This window comes from Tupaia chinensis, unplaced genomic scaffold (assembly GCF_000334495.1).
Source record: "Tupaia chinensis unplaced genomic scaffold, TupChi_1.0 Scaffold142716_1, whole genome shotgun sequence".
Lineage (NCBI taxonomy): Eukaryota > Metazoa > Chordata > Mammalia > Scandentia > Tupaiidae > Tupaia > Tupaia belangeri.
Window position 1 is genome coordinate 3,203,870 of NW_006202562.1, and position 18,683 is coordinate 3,222,552.

An 18,683-nucleotide genomic window follows, 5' to 3' on the forward strand; every position below is an offset into this window, starting at 1 on the left:
GTAACTCTTCAGCTTCCAGGTTCTAGTATCTGCCTGACAGCGGCGGTACACCGTTCTGTCTTTGCCCATTATTTTACCAAAAAGAAGCCAAAAAACTGATGCGTGCATATTTCCACCCTTGTTTCCGAATGACTTTGCCGCCACTTCTTCCTTTAAAGATTTGAGCTGTTGGGGTTGGCAGGTGGTGTGGTGGTTAAGGGTGCTGGATTCCCACATGGCCAACCACGGTACGAGTCCTGGACCTGGTCGGCTTGCTCTCTCACTTTCTCATCGTGGTTCAAGTCCTGGACCTGGCGGGTTGCTTTCTCACTTTCTCTCTTGCTCTCTGTCCCTCTATGGTCAAATTAAAATAAATAAATAAAAAATAATAAACTTTAAAACATTTTTTTGGAGAGGTTTTTGCTATAGGGCGTTTGTGTTCGCCAGAAAGACAGAGAGAGACAGAGAAACAGAAAGTGAGAAATCACCTCCCAAGGGGGATGGCCACGCTGCAATCCCTTCTCCTCCATTCTCCTCCTGGAATCTTGGAGATGCACACATGCACGCCTGATGTGAGTTTAAGTCACCGGGTCTGAGACTTGAACTGCAGTTGACTACATGGAGTCCAGTGACATAGCCAATATGCCATCTGTTGGTACCCAAAAAATAATTCTAAAAAAAAAAAAAAAAAGACTTGAACTGTTGATACATGGCTTTAAACTGCTGGAGCTAGCAGAAGCTGACAATAACTTTGTCCTGTATTTTTGCTATAGCAAAATACGGCGCGTGCGCTTGCCAGAAAGACAGAGAGACAGAAAGTGAGAAATTTCCCCCCCCACACACACACCCAGGGAGGATGGCCACGCCGCAATCCCTTCTCCTGCATTCTCTTCTTGGGATCTTGGGCATGCACACACATGTGCCCAGCCTGAGTTTAAGCTACCAGGTCTGGGACTTGAACTGCAGTCGGCTACGTGGAAGTTCAGCGACATAGCCATTATGCTGAGTGTGTGTGTGTGTGTGTATTTTTTTTACTAGGCTTCTGACTGATCATTTTTCTCCTTCAGGGAAATATCAAGATAGCTCACCTCTAACATGGTTGCTAAAAGTACCTCTAGAAAACTGTTTAGTGAAGATTTATTCCTAAGTATATATTACATCCCAACTCTGTGTCAGGATGCTGCTTGTGCGTGTTTCGTCCCGTCCTAAGAAGGTGACTAGGGTGTCGCTCAGCAATGGCACATTCCAGCATGAGCAGATTTCACTGTGGAACTAGGAACCCTTTGGTCGGGTGCATTTTCTTCCCTCATGGAGCTCAGGAACTCGGGGCTATGACCCTCTAAAAGATGAGCTTCATGTGGCGAGGCCCCTGTGCTACCTTTCTGGTCTTTAGGTTGCTGACTGAAATCACAGAGGAATGAAACCACAGCTAACTTATGAGGAGTCCCCAAAGAGTTCATGGAAAACATGTGTTACCAAAAGCAAAACAAAACAAAAATACTATGCCTGGATTCTGAATTTCTTTTGTGCTCAAATAAATTTATACTTTTTTGTTTTTTTTGAGAGGTTTTTGCTATAGGGCACTTGTGCTCGCCAGGAAGACAGAGAGAGACAGAGAGACAGAAAGCGAGAAATCACCCCCCGGAGGGATGGCCATGCCGCAATCCTTTCTCCTCCATTCTCCTCTCAGGATCTTGGGCATGCACGCACACGCGCCCAGTGTGAGTTTAAGCCACTGGGTCCAGTACTCGAACCGCGGTCGGCTACATGAGAGTCCAGCGACATAACCATTACGCTAACTGCTGGTCCCATAAATTTGTACTTTTTGTTTGGTGTAGGGCACATGCACTTGCTGGAGAGAGAGAGATAAAATGAGAAAGCACCCTCCTCCCACACTGCAATCCTTCCTCCTTTACTCTCCTCTTGGGATTTGGGGCACACAGGCATCTGTGCCCGGCATGATTTTCAGACCACAGGTCAGGAACTTGAGCCATGCAATGGGCCACGTGGCTTCAGCCTCCTTAACCACAACACCACTGATGGGCCTAAACCTGTACTTTAACTCTACTTTCCCATGACCTTTCTGAAGTTTCTGCCGACACCTTGAGTTCCCCAAGGCTGAGGGTCCAGGCATAGAAGGTGTGTCATCTCTGTAGTAAGAATCAAAATGTGCTGTTAGAACGCACTCCACTTTCAAGCAAAATTCTGATGACCAACCCTGCAACTACATTGACCCACATGCTGATGTTGTCTCCAGACTTGCTGATTCACAGCCACCGCAACAGAAAGGTGAGATGGGGAAAGGAAGTCTGCCTTCCTGAGAGCTCCCGTGGCTGCATGACCTTCTCCCCATGCCAACGTTTGACCTCGATGAGAACGCCTCCAAAATGCCAAGCCGCTGGAGCGAGATTGCGCGGCAGTGAGAACTCCACTGCAGGCTTTCCTCGACGTTCGCTGAACGTCAACTGAGGACGGAGGCACAGAAACAGACCCTTGAATACAGAGGCCGGTGAACATCCAGGTGATTCTCGGGAGCACGGAGCCTCAGGACAAAGGACAAGGCTGCATGAAAACCAAGAGCTGCAGACCCGCCAGACCAAAGCACCAACACCATTAGCCTCTGTCAAGGCAGACACCTCACAATCAGAAGGGGCTGCTTGACCTGGTGTCAGAACTGAAGCTGTGACGATCCAGTCACCCAGGTGGCCGTCTAACCCCTCCTGAAGTTGCTAAATCGTATGACAAAGACACCAAAGCAAGTGACTTATTTTTCGCCATTACCGACCTAAGGAAGAGTGATTGGCATGAGACAGCAACACTTTTTAAAAAGAATTATTTATTTAATTTTATTTATTATGATTACGTTTTAATTTGACCCGAGAGAGAAAGGGAAAGTGAGGACGCAAGCCACCAGGTCTGGGATTTGAACCTCAGTTAGCCATGTGGGAGTCCAGCCACCTGCCGACCCCCATCAACACTTTCTGATGACCAGAAAATGTCCCTGAACTCAGACAGTCATTGTTTGGAAGCCAAGGGAAGTGCAATACCCATGCTTTATGGGGGCTGGAGACCTTCTTTGCTGGCCTAACAATAGGAGACTTGAACCCCTGCCTCACAGAAAGGGGACTAGTGATGAGCAAAAACAGGCACACCCTGAAAGGGCTTCCTTTCCCCAAAGAACCCTCATCCCACAGGGCACATTCAACAAATGCCCCGCCATCTGCCCCTGAGGACACACAGATGCGATGCCCACCGGAGACGGCGGTGCACTCCGAAGGCAGGCACCCAGGAGGATGTGGCCTGACTTGTGCCGAGGGAGCCACTGCCCCTCCTGCCAGTTCTGCGTGCTGAGGTGAGGAAGAGCAAACAAGGAACGGAGACTAACTTGCTCCAAGTAAGAAATAGCCACCTCGAAGCGTGCAGAACCCCCTCTCCTCCACTTTTGAGGGCCACGTGTCCTTCCCAGCCCAGCAGTCGCTGCCCGGGGTTTCAAATACGGTCTGATTTTTCAGTGCACTTTGTCTCGGAGGACAAGCTTCAGAAGCCCCTGAAGCCCTCAGCCTTATATCCATGTGAATAGGGGAAGTCTTTTTTTTTTTTTTTTTTTTTTTCCTAAGTGGGAGGTTTGGTTGGAGGAGAAGCTGACCCAGGCTGCACTTGGGTAATCTAGGGCAGAAGGCCTGAGGTGGCCTACAGGGTACTTATTAACCACTGCTCGTTTGTGGGGTCGATATTCCCAGCAAGGCGTCCACACTCACGATATACCAGTGCACCTCGCTCTCTTCTCGCCACAACAATTTATTTTATAAACGCGCCCCTCGGAAAACAAAAGCCAGTTCCAAGGACTGTGTCTTTTATCTCCGGGATATGCAAAGAGCGTTTATTTTCAGCTTTTATCTCTGGAATTGTATGTTGATCCCATACATATAGATTGATTTTGTTCAGGTAGATAATGAAAAGTCAAGTGGAAAATTACACAATGGCACTCACGATCCTCGTCTTATATCGGTATATAAATTGGTTTATTATTTCATTCTATTAAAAAGGCTTTTTTTTTTTTTTTTTTTTTTTTTAACCTTGTACAGGAAAACTTCAAAATGCATCATGTTGTCAGCTTCCCTGAATTTTCTCTGGGGGTGCGGGAGGTGGGGAAGAGAAACTGAGGGAGCGATCCCCTCTGCTGCTTTGGCTAATTGTGTTGGCTAAACGAAATTTCACAGAGGGGTGTCCTCACAGTTCTTGCACTCCACCTTCAGTCCCCTTCCAGGTTTCTGTAACTCTCAGACCTTCCTGGGTCAGAACAAAGACGTGTCATTGTACCCCGCTGTTACCTACGTGGATGCGCCTTCCACCCCAGGCAGTTCTAAATTTTGTCACGATGATGATGACGAGAGCGACCACCCCCTTCTGAGCATCAGGAGGGTCAGGGGTAAGAGGGTGGCAGCGGATAAAGGCCACCATCGAGGGGCAGCTTGGAGCCCAAATCCTGGAGGAAACGCTATTAATAAACATCTTCTGGACATGTGGTAGTCCGTGGAGCTTGCTCCAGCTTAAAGCAATTAATTCAGGACACTGACATCAACTCTCCAGGTCTTTGACAGCTTGGAGCCGAAATAAAAATGCTAGTTCTCCGGGGAAGAGAAGAGGGTGGCTGGCTCTTTTCTGGACTGTTTGCTTATAGGCCCAGAGAGCAACCTTCCTGGCAGAATGAAATGCAAGGGCACAGACGGTGTGCCGGGAGAGAATAGAAGACGCGGACGGGCAGTCTGAACTATTTGCTCAGCAGAAGGACACCACAATGCTGGGCGGTGGGTTTCCCATGCAGCCCCCGTCCCTGCTACGGGATCTTTTGTTGTCCCCTGTCTCCTTTGGCCAGATAAGAGCACAGCTGCAGCCATGCAGTAAGAGAGGCTTTGCTCACCCTCTGGCTCTCGGGGTGCCCAGGCTGTACCGTGGTGCTCGGCCCTCTGCTGATTGTACAGGGGGGTGGTGAGGGCAGAGTGGGAGAGCGCGGGTCGAGATCTGGTCTGGGAGCCGGGGGTGGCAGAGTTTAGCCTTGCCTATGTCTGACTCAGGCGTTTCCTTTCTTTGTCTTTTTAAAATCCAAGCTGTGGTCAAATGTGATCTTTGTGGGGCATTGACACCAAAGGGTTCAGTGATTGCTGCTCGTGGCCAAGCCAAAATCTGGCCTTTTAGGGAAAAGGGAAGAAGGTATTTCTGAGGTGCAGGGAAGGGGTTTGCCAGGCAGAGTCTTTGGTTGAAATATTCAGACTTGAGCTGCTGAAAAAGGGGCAAGTTTTCAATCGTCACTTTCCAAAACCCAGGTTGAGTTATGCTTTGTCACTTCTCAAAATTATTTTGGACTTTGTCTCACATTTAATTTTTTACGGTCCTAATGAATAGAGGTTGGCGGGATCAGTAAAACCAGGATGGGGCCCAAACAGAAATTTTGTAATCGCCGCAGGTTACACCTGCCATCAAAGTAAATGTCATCTAAAAACCAGTCAGAATGGTCTTTAACATTTGCTCTTTTAGAATCAGAGCTTATTTTAAATACCGTAAGAGCTGGCAAATGTGATAATAATATAAAGCTAAGCACAAAGAACGCTACATAGCAAGTCGATTTTAAAGTAAAAATCAGACACAGGTTTGCACGGTTGGGTGTATGTCCCGGCTCAGTGGGTCTTGCCACTGGTGTTGGTTTTGAGAATCAGGCTACAATGCTGAATTCTATTGTAATAAGGTTTATTGAGCCTGAGTGGCTTTATAAGGTGAAAAGGCCAAAAGTTTAACACCAAAGAAAATTCATGGTTTATTTTGATTGCATTAAACAGTCACCAGATTTCCACCTGCAGGAAATACCAGGTTGCCAGGCTTGTGTGCTTGTGTGTTTTGCCTCTCTTTCTGACAAAACCGGCAGAAAAACCACCACCAACAACAACAAACAACAAAACAAAACAACAAAAAATGCTTCCGTGTATGTCTCCTACTGGGTGGTCAGAAGGAAAGGTCATGAAGCCAAAGGGCTCCCTCTGTGGAGCTCTGACCTCACGTGCTGGGCCAGAGAGGGGACCACCTGTTTGTTGGTGGCGCTGAGCTGGGCTGCAGCAAAGGGGCTGTGTGTGCCCCCTAAAGCCACCAAGAAGGCTCCCCTGCTGGCCTGCCACCACCGACATGCCCCTACCAGGCTTCAGACAGTCTCTAAAATGTCATGAAGCCATTGTCCAGTAGAGCTGCTCAGTGGTAAAAGGACGTGTGCCGTGTACAGGCGTGTGTGCGTGCGTGTGAGTGTCGTGTGTAGGTCTGTGCGATGCAGGGAGAGAGAACGGAAAGCGAGAGAGAGGTTCTCCTCAGACATTTGCACATGTTTGATGGCACTATGAGAAGACCACAAAATAAGTTTCTACATCAGGTGTCATCTGCGATGTGGTTTCAGATATACACGTATGTGTGGGCGAGAATCATCTTATCCTATCAGGACTGTAATTAAAACTACCGGCTGCAGCTTGTTTTGCATTTCTTTTTTTTTTTTTTTTTTGGAGAGATTTTCACTATAGGGCGCGTGCGCTTGCCAGACAGACAGAGAGAGATATAGAGACAGAAAGCGAGAAATCACCCCCCAGGGGGGATGGTCACGCCGCAATCCCTTCTCCTCCATTCTCCTCTCGGGATCCTGGGCACGCACGCACACGCGCCCGGCGTGAGTTTTAAGCCACCGGGTCCGGGACGCGAACCGCGTTCGACTACGTGGGAGTCCACCGACATAGCCATTACGCTAACTGCTGGTTCCCTTGTTTTGCATTTCTTAAAAGCCTACATTTTAAAATTTCACATTGAGTGCAGAGTAATTCATATCCCATGATAAAGGAACAAACACATTTTCCCGCTGATTAGATGCTTAGACAAAATGTACCTTTTTTTTTTTTTTTTTCCTGCAAACTGAGGCAACGGTGAACATTGCAGCCTGCCTGGGTAAATGTGAATGTTTTCCTTTTCTCTAACTCTTGACCTGACGAAAAACTTGCCCGGGGAAACTCTTTTGAGATAGCGTTTTAAGATTAAACTGCAAATCATGTTGGATCATTGTGGCTAACGCAGGGAAACAGGTGGGAATCTTCTTCGGTGAAGAGCCGTTTCTCCACTGGAGGTCATGGATTTTTCACAGGGAGAGGAAAAGGTATTTTCTTTGCAATTTCTGCAAAGAATACCCATGCAGCTGGTACCTAGACAATGCTGCACGCGTTGGGAGGCCTCTGAGGAGGACTAGGCTGTAGGGGAGGGCAAATGCACAGATAATGAGCCGTGTTTAAAAGACTGGTCAAATTCATGGAGCAAGTGATACTGATCTTATATGCGAGGGGCTGGACACCGCACCGCTGCCATGGGGCTTGATTAATGAGGCATTAAGGAGATCGAGTGACACTTACAGCTAAGTTACTTACGGTGCTAATTTCAAAACACTTTGCAATAGACAAAGAGACTCTGCTCCTAAGGCAAAGTAATTTGTGGTGTGTTCCTGGTGAATGCATTTAGGGAAGCAAATATAGTTATGCGGAATTTAAATTAAGGTTGACACTAATGTAAACAGAGCCCAAGAACCACTGTCCAATAATTTGATGAGGACACAGGTTTTAATCAAGCCTCTTCCACGAAAATAGCAATTTAAATCCCCATCGTTTAAACTGGATAAAATGCTTAAGCCGTGAAGGTTGAGGAAAAAAATAGAAATTTACTTCCAAATCAAAAAAGAAACAGTATCTCTTGGGGGAAACAGTGACTATGCTCTAATAGGACCGAGGGATCGCCCGGCGATTTAAAGATCAGGTTGATTTTGAGGAGTGGAAGGCATTTACCGTGTATCTTTTTTTGTTGTTGCAAAGTTGTAGCTGGATATTTTCTGATGCTACTGATGGCAGAATAAAAGCGCAGAGACTCTCCAAGCTGATTCAGAGACACGGAAGGCTTCATTTTATTAATTAAAAGAAGACATTCCCTCCACCCCGCCTTTTCCATTTGAACTGAAAGAGTCCACATTGACTGGAGGAATGGGGGCGGGGACACGGGCTTGGGTAGGGGGCCAGGCCAGTCATCCCTCAGGTGCCATAGCTTCTTCAGGGGGTACCACACACTCACCCCTGGCTTTGTGGCAGTTTGCCAGCTTCTTTCCTTACTGATCATTGGGGGTGGGGTCAGCCCAGACATTAACATTAATTAAAATGCCAGCAGCCGAGGTTCCAGCGCCTGGGCCGCCTGCATATGGGAACCAGCAGCAGACTGAAATCACAATTAATGGTCGCAGCTCTGGGGAGGAAAAACAAGCGAGGGTTTGGCAACCTCTGCCAGGGCTCCCAGACCTCGCTGTTACTGGAATAGGGACATATGGAAATCTGAAATTCTCTGAATTGGGACAAACTTCTCCAAATCACGTTTTAGATACATCTTCTGGGGTAAGACAGGAATGTGCAAGGAGGTGTGTTTTCACACCTATTCAGAAGAAAGGGATAAACATTGTTTTGGGGGAAAAACAACAGCTCTAAGTGCACAGTGCAGCCAAAATACCTCTAGCAGGAATATTCTTATCGCCCACTCGAAGGAACTCAGTCAAGAGTGAAAGGTGGGGGAAGCCGGACACCTTGACATCTGGGGACAGAGGGGGTGTCTAAAACTTGAGTGTCTGGTGAGCCAGGGCCCCGGCAGGGTCAGGAAGGCCAGCCTGAGGGAGAGTGCACCACAGGCAGTGCTGTTTCGGGCTGTCTCTGCCCTAACTTAGCCTATGGGGGACGCTGCCCCTTGGGAAAGGGCCCCTGCTGTTCTTCTGCAGCCTCTCCCGCATGTCCTTAGGTGGACACAGAATCTCCCTTTGGGGAGACTCCATGCCAGGTGTATGAGGGGTCTTCAAAGAGTTCAGGGGCTATGCATATCATGAAGAAGTCACACATGAACATTTTTAAACAATTGCATTTTATTTCATGAACAAGAGAAATGGAGAGACAGAGAGAGAAAGAAGAGTGAGACAGCGCTCCCAATGGGCCCCGAACCACGGTCTTCCCTGGGTCACGGTACCCATGTGCCCTGTGTACTAGACGGGTCTCCGGACTTCAGTCCAGGATCTCTGCATGTGGCCTACCTCACAGAACATTGAGTTCTACTTCTTTTTTTTAAAAAAAAATTAATTTGGCTTATTATTTTTTAATCTGACTCAAGAGAGATACAGAGAGAGTGAGAGAGAGAATGCAAGCCACCAGGTCTGGGACTCGAACCATGGTTGGCCACGTGGGAGTCCAGCGGCCCAACTCCAACACCACCTGCCAGCCACGGGTTCTGCTCTGAACCAACATCTAGTCACTGGATTTCAAACATTTTTGCACCAAAATAAATTTACATTTTCATTTGATTTTTTTCCCATGGACTTTTCATAGCCCCCCTATATTATCTGAGGGAAACCGACGGAAATGTTCCCTTGCACATGTGTGTAAGATGCGAAGGGAAACGTGACGACCTCCGCCCCTGAAATGCATCTCCGTTCATCCCGGTGGGTGCAAGAACGGCAATTCTGAAAAGAGCGAGTCCCAGGCCTTCTGTGTTCAGAACAGATAGACTCCGTGCATCCGGAAACTGGGTCTTTAAGTCTGAGGTCAGAGGGGCATCCGTGGAGATGGTGGGGAGGTACCTTGGGGACGTGGCTCTCCGCCAGGTCTGTGCTCCCTCTGCAAGGCGAGAAAGCAGGGACGGGGTGGGGGTAGGTCGCGGGTGCGACACCGCGGGGTCGGGCCGGACGTGTAGCGTCAGAGTGCCTCCAAGAATGATGGAGCTGTGTGTGTAGAAGAAAGGACAACTATTTGTTGGGTGATGACTTTGGGGGTGCCCAGGTTGGGATGTGTCAGCTTCCTCCATGTCGGCGCTGAGTCCTGCTCTGATGGAGAAAATCCGCTCAGGCCATGACACCCGTGGCTTGGATGCAACTTTTCACTTCTGTCCTGGGGAGACATCCCTGTGTGGCCCGAGAGGCACATTCGCTGCTCATAGCAGGTTCTACATGCTGGGTGGGCATGTGCCTCACGTCATGTGTCCCCTCCACTCCTCTTGGGGTCCTGGCAGGCTGAGCCCTAGCTCTGCACGGCAGTGACCGAATCAGTAAAGTTGCTTTCCCTGCCTCATCTTCACGCCCTATCCATTACGCTTTTTTGTTTGTTTGTTTTTTTGGAGAGATTTTTGCTACAGGGTGCGTGCGCTCGCCAGACAGACAGAGAGAGACAGAGAGACAGAAAGTGAGAAATCACTCCCCAAGGGGGATGGCCACGCCGCAATCCCTTCTCCTCCATTCTCCTCTCAGGATCTTGGGCATGCACACACACGTGCCCGGCGTGAGTTTAAGCCACCGGGTCCGTGACTCGAACTGCGGTCGACTACGTGGGAGTCCAGTGACATAGCCATTACGCTAACTGCTGACCCCTCCACTACTTTTTTAAAAAAAATTTATTTCATTCATGGGCATGTGTATGTGGGTGTGTGATAAGGGGAGAGAGAGACAAACATCCTCCCCAGGGTCCCATGCTGCAATCCCCACCCTGCCCCAGCCTCCCCGTCAGCCAGGGTCAGGAGTGCACGTGCAGAGCGTGCACAGGTCACCCGCAGCTCCTGGCCTCATCTGAGCACTGCACACTGCCACACACCCAGCAGACCCGCTTCCTCTGCCTCCGGGTCACCCTTCTGAGAATCCACACTCAGGGTGAGAGCTATCATCAGGAAGTCTCTTGTGGTCACAGTCCTGTCTGGCCAGTTCCTGTCTGTGGACAGCAGAGGGGACCATTCGGCTGTTCCCTTCATGTTATTATTGGAACCGTAGACCCCGAGACCACGTGCCTCTGTCGTGTGCTCCAAGGTGCCTTGTTATTTTTGCACTGATAACGGGATGGACTTGACATGGATGCACAGTCATCCTCACTGCCCAGAACAGGGGTGAGACGCTTGGAAATGCCAACTCATCTTTTTTGGCCTTGGTCTCTCTCTCTTTCTCTCTCTCTCTCAGTCTCTCTGCTGGAGGAAGCAATAAAACAAATAATTTCTCAAGCCATTATGAGAAAAGTTTGCTTTGCAAAGCATCCTGCAAGTGAACGATGCCAGAGGCATCGTGTCTCCTTACGGAAACCCAGGAGGGGGCGGGGAGGCACAGGGTGTGAGCCAAGCCTGGAGGAGGTGGCAGCCAGCTCTACACGCTGCCCAAGAAGCCCCCACATTCCTCGGCCTGCCCACAAAAGAAATCCAAACCTGTTTCTCTTGCCCCACCTCTCTGTTCGAATCTCGGTGCACATCTCAACATCAACAGAGTTGCTATGGGTTTTTATGGTTATCTCAAGAATTTGTCTCAAGTGAGCTCAAGTGCCGTCAGAGAAGGCACCGGGATTGCAATCCCCGAGCAGCTGCTCTGGGCGAGCTCATGGCCCCTTTTCTTCCTTCAGCCTTTGCATTGCAGCAGACCTTTCCTCCCTCCCTCTCTCCCTCCCTCCCTCCCTTTACCAGAGGGTACATGTGCTCACCAGAGAGAACAAACGTGGGGAGGAAATCTGGAAAGCTCCCCCCAGTGAACGATGGTCACATATCATCTCTTTTCTGTTCTTCTGGCATTTGGGGCACACACTCACACATGCCCAATATGTTTTTCTTTGTCTTTTTCCTTTGTAAGAGAGATTTTGGTATAGGACACGTGCATTTGCAAGAGAGACAGAGAGAAAGAAAGTGAGAAATCAGCCCCTGGGGGAATGGCTTTGTCACAATCCCTCCTCCTTCATTTTCCACTTGGGATTTTGGTCACACACGCACATGTGCCCAGTGTGAGTTTTAAGCCACTGGGTCTGGGACTTGAACCGTGGTCAACCCTGTGGGAGTGCAGTGATGTAACCATTATGCCATCTGCTGGTCCCCTTGTATGATTCTCAAGCTGCTGGGCCCAGGACTGGAATCACATAGCTGGCCATGTGGTATCCAGCTGCCTTAACCACCATGCCACAGGCTGGCCCAGAGAGACCTACTGTCTTCCAAGAACCAAGATCTTTAGACCAGGGACTACCACTGATTTCTCCTGTTCTACAGCTAGGTTCTACTTAGCACCTTTAAGACCTTCCCTGTTTATCGGAAATGCTGACTCCTTCCACACCAGACCACAAGACACCCCTGGACAGAGCCTGGGCCTCTGACGGCGGCCTGACGTGGAAGGCCCCAGGTCTCCCTCACAGACATTCCTACTAAGACTCTGTGTCTCTTGAGGGTTGTCTCTTGTCAAGCCCAGTGTTTGTGGTTGGGACTCGTCTTGTGGGAAAAGCCGGAAGTGGTGATGTTCTCGTCGTCAGTTTTTGGAGGTATCTGGGAATGTCTATGGTAAGCAAGCATGGTAGAAGACACTGGGGGCTCTCCACTGAAATCCTACATGGAATTATATTTAGACCTCTTACTGTAATACATATTTTCTTTTCTTTTTTTTTTTTTTTGAGAGATTTTTCGCTATAGGACACGGGCACTCACCAGACAGACAGAGAGAGACAGAGACAGAAAACGAGAAATCACCCCCCAGGGGGGATGGCCACGCCGCAATCCCTTCTCCATTTTCCTCTCGGGATCTTGGGCACGCACGCACACGTGCCCAGCGTGAGTTTCAAGCCACCAGGTCTGGGACACGAACCACGGTCAACTACGTGGGAGTCCAGCGACATAGCCATTATGCTAACTGCTGGTTCCCTGTAATACATATTTTCTAAGCAGCCTTTTAGGGCCAGTTCCAGGACCAGGGTGTCTAGGCCTCATCTCTAGAACCCACTAGGGTGGTCTCCTGCTTTCTTCCTCACCTCCAGCTTCCAGGCCCCCAGGGTCTGCCATATGCTGAATTACAATTTTTACCTTGTTCCAAGAATTCTCTATGTGTGCAGGGATGATGGCAACTTTAATACCTCCAAGAGTATTTTTTTTTTTTTAAGAATTATTTTACTTAATTTTATTTATTTATTTTAAATTGACCAGAGAGGGACAGAGCAAGAAAGAGAGAGAAAGCAAGCTGCCATGTCTAAGATTTGAACTATGGCCAGCCATGTTGGAGTCCCGTGCCCTAACCACCCCGCAACCTGTCAACTCTCCGAGAGTATTTTTGTAACCCATTCATTATGCAGGGGCTGATATATCTGGGTATTTTTCTGATAAATAGGTTAATGTTTCCTTCCTTTAAACCATTGTGTGGTCCATGACTGATTCATAGAATGTCTCTGAGCAATGGGTCTATTTGTCACTTCTAAGCAGTGACCTAAGAAATGTTTAGAAATGAGAGGGTGGATTCTCATGGCTTAGGGACATTTTTGGCGTTACCTGGGCACTCTCGTTATCTGTGAGGTCAGAGCAATACCACGGGAGGTGTCGGTTGGTCTAAACCGGCAGGACGTTTTTCAGGTTCTTATGAAATTTCCAGTTCACATTTTTTGGTCTCTTGAGAGTCAGCTGGTGATATCTCAATGCTCCCTCTCTTTAATTATTTACAAAATCCTTTTAATTCTTTGGTAATGTCGCACTTATCTCTACTTTTCCGTTCTCTCTGCCAGCGCCCTAGTGTAGGTCCTTTCTGATAAGGAAAATCTCTGACCCTGATCTTTGTCAGCAGCCTTCCACGTCGGCCTCCAGCGCTGCCTCCGTTACCAGCCCCGGCTGGTTCCTACGGGTGCCGGCCAGTGCCCACAGAGACAGGGTACTTAGCGCAGTCTGCTTTCCCCTCTCAATCATAATTCCATACCATGGGACCAGCAGTTAGCGTAATGGCTATGCCGCTAGACTCCCATGTAGTTGACTGCGGTTCAAGTCCTTGACCTGGTGGCTTAAACTCACGCCGGGAGCCTGTGCGTGCGTGCCCAAGATCCCTACAGGAGAATGGAGGAGAAGGGATTGCAGTGGGGATGAGGAGAAGGGATTGCAGTGTGGCCATCCCCGCTGGGGGGTAATTTCTTGCTTTCTGTCTCTGTCTTTCTGGTGAGTGCACGAACCCTATAGCAAAAAAAAAAAAAACAAACCAAAACAAACGAAACGAAACAAAACAAAAACAAACCTCTTCAAAAAAAAATTTCTATACCACTATTATTTTAATTGACAGAGGGTGAGTGCACTCACCAGAGAGAGACAGAGAGAGAAGGAGAGGGAATGAGCACTCCCCAAAGGGGCGTGGTTATGCCATGATCCCTCCTCCTCCATTTCTTCATTCTGTCAGGATTGTGAGCATACATGCATGCCCAGTGTGTTTTTCATGCCACTGGGACTAGAACTTAAACTGCACATTGGCCATGTGGAATCTGGCTTCTGTAACCACTAGGCCACAGGGCCAGCCTGTATACCAATTTTTAAAAAAAGTTTATTTATTTGTTGGGTGGTCAGAAAAGTCATGGATGCATTTTTGCATAGAAAAACAGAAAAAATATGCTATGACTTTTCCAATGACTCAACATATTTTTCCAGGAGAGAGAAGGAATGGGAGAAACAGCACCCTAGCAGGGTCTCTGGGCCTCATCCACCCCTGCTTCTGCCAGCCCTGGGTCATGGGCACGTGTGTGCCTGGCACATTCAGGGAGATCTCTGGGCATGAACCTGACACTTCCCATATGGCTCAGCGTCCCAGGTGTTGCATTACTGCTACAGCTCTGCCCGGCCCCCCATACCAAATTTTTTTAAAAGAATTATTTTATTTAACTTTATTTTAGGGAAAGAGAGAGAGAGAGAGAAAGAGAGAAAGAAAGAGAGATGAAAAGTGAGAAAGTAAGCCACTAGGTCTAGAATTCAAACCATGGTCAGCCATGTGAAAGTCCAACACCCTTAACCACCACACCACCTGATGCCCCCCACCCCCCAAAACCAAATTTTTAAAGAGACATTCCATACCTATTATTTCAATTTCAGTGATAAATCACATTCTGGACATTGTATCCATTTTAGAAAAATGAACTATAATTTTTCATGGAAATGATCCCTTTTATTTCATACTTGAGAAGTATTGGTATTTTATATGTCTTTTTTTTATAAGAAGTACTTAATTGTATTTAGTATCATCATTAGTATTATTATTTAACTTGTCCAGAGAGAGGAAGAGAAAGTGAGAAAGCAAGCTGCCAGGCCCAGGACTCAAACTGTGGTCAAGCATATGGGAGTCCAGCACTTTAACCACCACACCATCTTCTGGCCCCATTGTATATTTTGATCTAGTATATATAGAGTCTTAAATTTTCTGCTGATCAAAAAATATTTTTCTGTGAGATAGTAAGAACTGACATTTTCCTACCAACACAGTGAAAAGTACTGAGAATTTACAATTGATAGATTTTAGTCACTGAAACATATCAATCTGAATATCACAAAAAGATAGACTATAAAACATTTATATCTACTAATGTGATGCACTAGAAAACATTTTTGACATAAAAACCCCTAATATGGACTGTATCAGGTCTCAGCTGACAGAAAACGAATTCCAGACTGACAGAAATACAGGGGACAGAGGAACCTGTTAGGTGCTACCATGTGGATGCCACCAGCAAAATCCAGATGGGGAGAAACTCTGCAGAACACATCATCTTATTATTTTTTCCCCCCAACAAATAACCAGGAAGAAGAAAGAGAAAGAACTTATAGATATAAAAAGACTGGAACCTTTCTTAGCCAAATGTCAGGAGTGGACCTCGTTTGGATCTTGACTTCCGCAACTCTCCTTTCCCCCTAAATAGTATGATGTAATTGGGAAATGTTAAACGCTGATGGGCTCTTCAAGAATTACTGATCACTTTCTACATGTAGTCATGGTTTAGCTGTGTGCCACATCATGGTGTTTCAGTCAGTGACCGACAGTAAGGGACTGTGGTCCCCTGAGATTACAGCATATGGCCCAGGTGTTTAGTAGGCTATACCATAAAGGTGTGGGTAAGAATACTCGGGGCCAGCAGGTGGCATGGTGGTTAAAGCGCTGGACTCCTACATGGTTGACTTCAGTTCCAGTTTGGACCTAGTGGCTTGAAACTCACATCGGGCATGTGTGTGTGCATGCCCAAAATCCTGAGAGGAGGATAAAGAGGAAGGGACTGTGGCATGGCCGTCCCTCCAGGGGTGACTTATTATTTTCCCTTACTCTGTTTCTCGCTCACAAGCACATGTGCCCTATGGCAAAAACTTAAAAAAAAAAAAAAGAGAGAGAGAAAAAAAGAATGCCCTGTGCTGTTTGCACAATGAGGAAACTGCCTAACGGTGCATTTCTCAGAACCCGGTCTCTCTTAACAACAGGGATACATTCTGAGAAGTGCGTCGTCAGGCCGCTGTGCTGTGTGAGCATCATGAAGCACACTTACACAGCGCTCGATGGTGCAGCCTACCACACACCAAGGCTAGGTGGTGTAGCCTGTGATGATCTCACGGGGCCACCATCAAACAATGTGCCCTGCCCTTAACCAAAACGTCATTCTGTGGTACATGACTGCACATTTTTTTTTTTTTTAATTTTAATTTTAATTTTAATTTTTTTTTTTTTTTTGCACTATAAGGCGTGAATGCTTGCCAGAGAGTCAGAAAGCAAGAAATCACCCCCAGTAGGGATGGCCATGTCACAATCCCTTCTCCTCCATTTTCCTTGTGGGATCCTGGCACGTATGCACACACAGCCAGCCTGAGTTTTAAGACCCGGGACTCGAACTGCGGTCGACTGCGGGAGTCCAGCGAAGTAAGCATTACACCATCTGCTGGTTCCCATGACCACACTTTTTAATGTTGGTATGTTTTAGAAACGTATTCGAGGAAGTATTTAAGGAAGAATGGGTTTACTATCAGGAATTAACTTGCAATTCAGCCAGGTAGGGGACATCACAGGGAATGTGGAGGTGAACTAGGATTGTCTAGGGCTTGATAATTGTGGGGGCTGAGTGGTGTGATGTTCTCTGTCACGTGTTCTAACATTTCTAGAATAACACATGAAAATACTGGGGCTCAGATTTATAAATGTATTTGGCCCCAATCTCTGAGCAGTTGAGTGTAAGAGGGAGTCCAGAGGCTGCAGCGCCCACATTCCCACCCACTGGAGCCACGTTGTCTGTGTTAGACGCTGCTTCCTTTCTCCGTCACGGTAGCTGCCGACCTGATTGAAGACTTCCGTGGCCGTGGAATTGCAACTGCCTTCTACTGTGTCCTCCCACCTCAGCTCTTAAAGTGCACAGGTTGAACTCTGAATCACAAATCCAATGGTCATTGCTCTGGCAATGACTCCACTCCCTGTGACCGTGGCCACAGCGCACGCCACTTATCACACCGGTCAGTCTTTCCTTCTTGAAATGCCTTCCCCGGGGCTTTGACCCTTGGTTTTGCAAGTGCTTCCTTAGCTAGCAGTTCAGCTTCCTTCCATCGTCCATGGGCAGCAACTCTGTGGGCCCTGGGTTCAACTCTCTGCTCCTTTTCCTTCTGACTGTCCCATCCAAGAGGCTCTGTCTGCTTTTGCTATGTCCTCCAGCTCTGCACAGGGGTCCCAATGCAGCTTTTCTAGTTGCATTTCTCTCCCGAGTCTTTTAGTCTCATCCCACCAGACATCCTGACTTGGAGGTCCCATCATGATCTCGAGCCTGGTGTTTCTTTGCATTTTACATCTTGAAACTTTCTTTTGATCTTTCTTCAGAGAGAGAGAGAGATCCTCAACAGAGTACGCCACGATCCACCCCCAGCCACCCCAGATCACAGGTACATGCAGCTGGCACATACAGGGAGAGCTCTGGGTGCAAACCTAGCACTTTCTGTGTGAGCTGAGCATGCAGGGGCCGCATGAGTGCCGCACTGCTGCACCAGCCCTCGAACCTCGAGTTTCTAAAGCATGGTCACCCTCCCCTTCATAATATCTGACCTCTCACATCAATCTCCTATCCTGTCCTGACCTCCAGGGCCCAAGCGCAGGGCATCATTTCCCCAGCAAGAGGTTCAAAACTCAATTTCCCCCGTCTTCCCTCTGAGCTCAAATTGCTAGTCGGTCTCATTTCTCAGATTCCACGCTGACCTCCTCCCCAACCGCACCTTCTCTGGACGTTCTGAATCTTCCCAGTTCCTTCCTCTGGGCAGTGGGCAGAGCCTGTCTGTGTTGAGGACCTCGCTCACTGGACGTTGTGGAGCGAGTTGATTCAGCTGACCTGACCTGACTTGGCGTGCAGAGGAGAGGTGTCTCTGAGCCGGTGGGCCTTTGAGGAGCAAGCCCTCAAGCGGGTGCTCACCTGCTCCAGTCCATGCACAGTAGGGATGCTCACCTGGCTGGACAAACCATGGTGCCAGGCCACTGCAGCTCATAATGGTGGGCTCATTCATTTCATCTACAGATGTCTTTTCTCTTCGATGAGATCATGCTTATTATAGGGCAGGGGCTTCCTCAGCTCAGGCTCCCAGGCTCAGCACAGTGTGGGGAGTCACAGAAAGTGACTCCATCCCCCAGGAGGGATGGCCATGCTGCAATCCTTTCTCCTTCATTCTCCTCTCAGGATTTTGGATATGCATGCACATGTACCTGGTGTGAGGTTAAGCCACCGAGTCTGGTACTGAAACCATGATCGACTACATGGGAGTCCAGCAATGTAACCATTACACCATCTACTGGTCCTGTCATTTTATTATTATTATTATTATTATTTTATTTGACCAGAGAGAGAGAGAGAAAAAGAGTGTAAAAACTAAGC

The 18,683-nt window shown here is 48.0% G+C and overlaps 1 long non-coding RNA gene across 2 annotated transcripts in view; it reads left to right on the forward strand.

The window, feature by feature from the left end:
• Positions 1 to 18,683, forward strand: part of LOC102489197 (uncharacterized) — an 83,251-nt gene that overhangs the window by 16,057 nt on the left and 48,511 nt on the right. Inside the window, exon 3 of one of the 2 annotated variants that reach the window (XR_003547032.1) lies at positions 2,237 to 2,871. The exons of the other annotated variant lie outside the window; for it this stretch is intronic. This is a non-coding gene — a long non-coding RNA (uncharacterized LOC102489197). Of the gene's footprint in view, positions 1 to 2,236; positions 2,872 to 18,683 lie in introns of those variants that run through there. 2 annotated transcript variants of the gene reach the window in all.